Consider the following 6,345-nt stretch of genomic DNA (forward strand, 5'->3'; position numbering starts at 1 on the left):
AATCTCACTCAGCAGCTTGTGCCCACTGTCCAGCTGAGCGAGTCCACGTGGTCTGGAGTGTTGTGCAAGGCTGTTGGTGGTGGTGTTGTGCCTGGCAATTTCTTGAGTGCAGCTCTCAGTGCCTGACCCCAGAGCTGTTGGAGGATTTTCCCCACCAAGCCCTGCCAGGTTCAGGCATCTGGGGCACCCAGGAGGCATGCTTGCAGCAGCAGAGGTGAGCTACATGGAGAAACCTCTCCCTGGGCAGCTGGGAGGACTTCCTTGTTGAGGGACCTGGGCATGTCTTCCACCCCTTGTCAGGACTGACAATAGTTGTGCTCTCTCTTCCTTTTCTAGCACAACACCCACTGATGCAGAGGCCACAAGAGGGAGTGGCTTTGTCATCCCCTTCTCTCCCCAATCCACTGCAGCCCATGGAAAGCACAGCCATGGAGCTGGAGACCTACTGCCCAATGTGCTTGGACATCTGGGCAGACACCAGCCATGTGATGCCGTGCCTCCACCAGTTCTGATGCACCTGCATCCTGCGGTGGGCTGAGAGCAAGCCCGAATGCCTCCTTTGCAAAAGGAGAGTGAGCTCCGTCATGCACCTGGTGAGGGGGGACAACTTTGAGGAGCACATCATCTTGCCACCTGCGGCACTACGAGTCATCATCCAGTTTGCAGGAGGAGCTGAAGAAAACCCAGCCAGCCAACAGTTCCAGCACCTTGCGTCACCCTGATCAGTAGCAGAAGGGACACTGCCCTGGGCTCCAGTGGGCAGCTTCTATACTGGTGTCTAAGCTTCCATCTTCCATGTCTACCACGCTGTCCATGCCCTTCTGTCCTGGCTGCAGTAGGAGCTGGGGCAGCTCTTAGAGGATGCCCAGGAAGTGGCAGCGGCACAGAGCCTCGTCATATCCAACCTGCGGTACTTTGGGCTGGATGCAGGGGCTCTGATCCAGCTGCTGCAGGGCTCCCTGGGCAGGCACACAAGGAGCTTTGTCCAGCAGCTCACTGACAATGTTGTGAACCACTGCAACAGGAAGGCCTGAAGTTACCTGAGTCTGGAGGATGCCCATGCTGCCAGGAGGCAGGAGGTCACCCCGTGGCAGCCCCTGTCCTCACTGCCTCCTGATGGGGGTCCTGACAGCCCCTTCTCCGCCCCCATTCCCACCCACAGGGAGCAAGAAAAGGCCCAGGAGGAACCCGCAGAGGTGTGCCTGGGACCTCCACACACAGCCAGGGCAAAGAGCACTGCCCTGGGAGGCCCCGGCAGCCCCAGAGAGGAGGGCCAGCAGATCCCAGGACCCTTCCAAGTGCCCCAGAAAGCCACCCTGTCATCAGTGATGCTGTGAAGGTGCCTCAGGGGACAGCTTAATGGGGGATGGGCCACACACCAGCTGCAGCACACATCAGCCCACACAACAGCCCCCTGTGGTCCCAGCCCCCAATATATTTAACATTTAATATTTAATAAAAAAATTAAAGCATCAAAGGTGTATAAAAAGTCTCTGTGTTACTATCAATGCCTTGTGCATTGTTATCCCAACCTGTGCTGCCTTCTCCCTCTTCTTCTGGTGCTATGGGTACTGTTTCCTCACCTGTCCCCCAGACCCTATGGACGCCGGGGTCAGCCTCATGGGAGATAGGGTGCAGCAAGGCAAGAGCCCTCAGGAGTTACCAGGTAAGTGCAAAGTCATGCACATGGGATGAACAACCCTAGGCACCAGCACACGCTGCAGGCTGTATAGCTGGAAAACAGCTTGACAGAGAAGGGTTGAGGTGTCCTGGTGGACATCAAGCTGAACATGAGCTAATAATGTTCCCTGGCCACAGATAACAGTATTATCAGAAACTTTACATGAAAGAAGCAACAACCTCAACATTACATATTCACACAAATGTGGAAAGGATCAAAGTGCATTTTTTCCCACATCAATATCTGGAGGGAAGGGATTCCTTTGCAATGTAACATGCTAAGTAATCCCAACATTACTAATGCAGCTCGAAGAAAAAGGAGTATTAATACTCTAAGAAAAACACCTTGATCCATTCATCCAGCTAAGACTCTTGAAGTGTATTTGACTGCAAGAATCTTGACTGCAGCTTTGGACAAGGCCAAATCTTTCTTCCCCACTTCATCAATGACCATTAAGTTGCCAAATGTTGTGGATGTTATAAATCTGCAGCACATTTCCTCACATGGAGGCTGGGGGATGTTTCCTGTTGGTGGCATACATCTATAGCTTATATGAATACTTAAATTACTTTGACAAGGCAATGAGTTGTCAAAAAGCTATTCTTTCAGTTACTCCCAGAGAGTTGATTTCACCCATTTTGATCTGTGCTTTCTCATCTGTTTCGTTTCAGTAACTCCACAGTCCTGCACAGAAGGCCAAGAGTTTAACAAGCAGCCTAGGGTGATACACATTTCAGTGACAACTTGTGAAATGTGAAGTTTTATTTGTTCATGAAGATGTCAGAACTGGTCCCTGAGTCTTTACAGCTTGAAATGTTAGAAACAGGCCCAGACTTGGCCACAATCCCAAATCTTCAAGGTTTTCCTTTATCAAGAGTAGCACTATCTAGTGGCAGGTAAGGTGTCCTCCAAGGCAAGACAAAGTGGGTACAAACATGGTTACAGACCAGTGCCCATGTCCTCCCTGGGGTAACCACAGCCTCTAACACTGCACCATGAAATAACATCAGTTGAACTGCTGACCCTCCCCAAAGCTGCTGCCTATCTCTGATTTTTCTGCTGCCACAGGGGAACAGTGCTCAACTCACACAACTTAAAACCAGACACAGCCAAAGCTGTTTACTGGTTTCTCAAGTATATGCACTTAAGTGTCAACCAACTTGTACTTCTAGTCTCCTAAGAGGTCTTGGGCTGTAACTGGGGAGGGCAGTTGGGCAGGCCCTACCTTAATTCATGTCCCAGACCTCTCCTATAGGGGATCAGCGCTCAAAGCAGAGTAGAAAAGGAAAATGAAACTGCAATTGCTCCCTGCTGCAGGAACAGAATACTTTCATCACCATTCTGACCCAAAGTTAGGTACCCCCAAGCCAAAGTGAGAAAGAAAAACATAGCGCCTGGAGTGTTATTTTCCTTCAAAATTTTGGGCTACAACATGTGACAACTTCACTCTGCCTCTCGCACTTTTGCCTCTGCTCCTGAAGATGAGTCTTCAGATATTGCCTGCTCGTGGTGGATGCGAAAAGTCTTCTGTGTGTTAGATGAAGTGTAAATATAGGCTCTGTACTTATAGATAGTAGAAACAAGCACGTCTTACTACCAAATATACACCCTGGAGCCTAGAAAATCATACTGAAAAATCATCCTTTCTCACTGCGGTCCTGGGAGGCAGTGGTGGACAGGTACCTATGGATGCTTTTTGTACCATGCACTTGGGGAGAGGGAAGCTGGGGACCAGTTGTAGTGTTACGGAGTTGGCAGGCCAGAGGACATTGAAGGTGGCAAACGAATTTTCTCCTTTGAAAATCATGAGAAGGCACTGGTGCTATGAGTGAGAGCATGTAACTTTCTGCCCTCTCAGGCTGGAGCCTAGTTTCTTCTCAGGCTCATTGCTCACACAGGCTTGGTCATCAGCATAGGGGCCTGAATGTGCAGTTCTCTGCTCACAGGCTGCTGACAAGAAAGGAAACAGCAAGACCAAACTAACACATGCAAGGCTGTGTTGCTCCTCCTCTCTCCTGTTCATCTGAACTGTGCTGCTACTGCAAAAGGCTTACCAACAGGTAATAAAACCAGTCTCTTCTGGCCAAGATCCTACAGGAAGGATGCATACCCTTCAGCTCTGGCCAGATTCATTGCTCAGCCTCCCTGTCCTATAGAAGCAGATTAAGTGACTACAGAAACCAAGAGCTTCCACCAAACTGTGGGGCAAACATTTTCTTCCCTCTGTGAAAATCTGGGATAAACTACTGCAAATTGCAACTTGCGGAAAAGGTGCAAAACAAAGCTCTGTCTACGAGTATGTGCTGTACTCTGATGTCATAAAGTTAAATTACTTGTTACTCCTCTTCTTGGGGTCACTCGTGCTGCTGGCCACTGCACTACATCTCATCAAACTCAGCACTGGCTGTCCCTCCTCTGCAGACCTGTGCCTGCAGATGGGCCAGCTCTGCTTTTTCCACAGTGTATGCTGCTGAGACTCTGCAGTCAGCCCTTCCAGCATTAGCTTGACTTCCAGTCTGAACCCTAGCACCTGAGCCTGGGAGTCGACACAAATAAAGTGCAGTCAGCCACAGTCACATTTAACAGCTGAACAACAAGAAAAGAGGATAAAGAAAGCACTTGTACTGAAGGCAGCTGTCGTGGTTTAAACCCAAATCGCACAGCTCGTTGACTCACTCCCCCCTTGCTCCCCCAACTCCCAGAGAGTTGGGAAGGAGAATACAAAGAATGTCGCTCCCACGGGTTGAGATAAGAGCAGTTTAATAACTAAGATATAACACAAATCACTTCTGCTACTACTAATAATTATGATCAAGGAAATACCAAGTGAAGAGAATACAACACCTCACCAGCCATCGACCCATAACTCACCCCACCCTGCCTGACCGAGCATTGACCAATACCTCCTCCATCCCCCAGAGTCCTAACCCTTCCAGGTAACTCCCAGTTACATCCTGGGCATGACGTGCTGTGGTATGGAATACTTCTTTGGCTAGCCTGGGCCAGGTGTCCTGCCTCTCCTTCCTCCTGGCCTCCCCTCCTCCCTGGCAGAGCATGAGGCTCAGAAAGTCCTTGGACAAACCAAACATTTGAGCAGTAATTCAAAACATATGTGCTATCAGCACCGTTCCCAGCCTGAAAGTCAAAACACGGCACTGCATCAGCTACCAAGAAGGAGAAAAAATGACTGCCATTGCTGAACCCAGGACAGCAGCACTGCAAACTGCAGCTGTAGCTTTTGTCAGCCACTGCAGGCTCCAGGGAAGAGTAGAGACACAAGACCCTCTGCTTTGATTCCCTGGAAGCTATACAGGGCTATCTTAAATCTTCAGGAGAGCTTCTGATTTTCATAAAGCTGTTTTCCCTGAGGAGTGGTTTGGGTGTCTTAGGAGTAGTTTAGGGAAGTTTTGTCAAAGGTGCCAAGTGCTGGCTCCTGAGTGGATGTGCTCTGCAGCACACTCATGATCAGTAATGTCACCAGGGTTTCCCCATGCTCCTGTCCAAGGAAAGCTTCTCTCCACAGATACACTGCATGGCCTCACTGGCAAGGCTGGAGACACTGGAGGTAGACAAGAAGGCACTGCAGCATGTGAACATCTGGCTGGTGGAGCAGGGAGGTGGCAGGATGATCCTAATGCTGCTGGGTGCTGAGACAGGCAAGCTGGCAAAACGCATGATGGGGGACAAGGTGCTGGTGTGAGGGGAAGCAGATGGTGGCACGAGGGTTTGCATGAACTGGGGATTTCAGGGCTCCTGCAACCAGCAGAGGCTCCAATGAGTGACCAAGGTGGCAGTGGAGCTGCTGCTTGAGCTCTGCACACAACAGTAGCACATGGAGCTGCACTGCACGGTAAAAGCAAGGAGCAAGAAAATCCATCAGTGCCAAGCAGACATGCACTGAGGCTGTGGCACTTCAGCCTCTGCTCGGTCCTTTCCCCACACAGGCTGAAGCTCTGGTGGGATCATGCCAGAGCTCAGCTGTGAGGTTGAAGTCGCCTCCTCAGCCTATGTGCAATGGCCAGGGCAGTGATTGGAGTTCACCCCTGCCTCCAACTCTTTCCCAGAGCCATAACATTGTCCAGAAGTACCAAAGCAGGCACAAGGAGCTCTGAAGGCTGGGAAAGCTCCTGCCACTGCTACAGCTGCAGGTAAGCACACCCCAGGGGTCATTCTCCCTGTTCCCAGCAGAGCTGATGGGGAGAGGGGAGCTGAGTGTAAGGCCAATACCCACAACAATGCATGAGGGGAAGAGAAGCTGTTGGGGCAAGAAAGAGAAGGGCTATGCCAAAGAGCCAAGGGCATGCGAAGATAAACATTGACATGCAGGCCTTACACAAAGGCTGTAGTGACCACACAGACTTGGCCCTTTCTCTTTCCTAGACACTCTACCATGGAGGTAGAGGGAAACAGGAGGTGGGGAAACTGTGTGGGGTGGCAAGGAAGGGAATCCTTTTCCTAGTTTGAAGTTGAAATAGCTGGTAAGTGCTGGGACACAGCACTAGCACGTAAGTGCCAGAGACCCCAAGCCTGGGATCTCCTCTGATCTGTGCTACTCTCCATCTCTACACCACTTCCCCAGCTCAGTGTCCATCTCTCTCTAGCCTTCTGTTCCTCTTTCCTGCTCTCCATCCTGTTCTTTCTTTATAGCTATCCTTCTGCCAGGC

The sequence above is a fragment of the Melopsittacus undulatus genome, chromosome Z, assembly GCF_012275295.1.
Source record: "Melopsittacus undulatus isolate bMelUnd1 chromosome Z, bMelUnd1.mat.Z, whole genome shotgun sequence".
In the NCBI taxonomy this organism is placed as follows: Eukaryota; Metazoa; Chordata; class Aves; order Psittaciformes; family Psittaculidae; genus Melopsittacus; species Melopsittacus undulatus.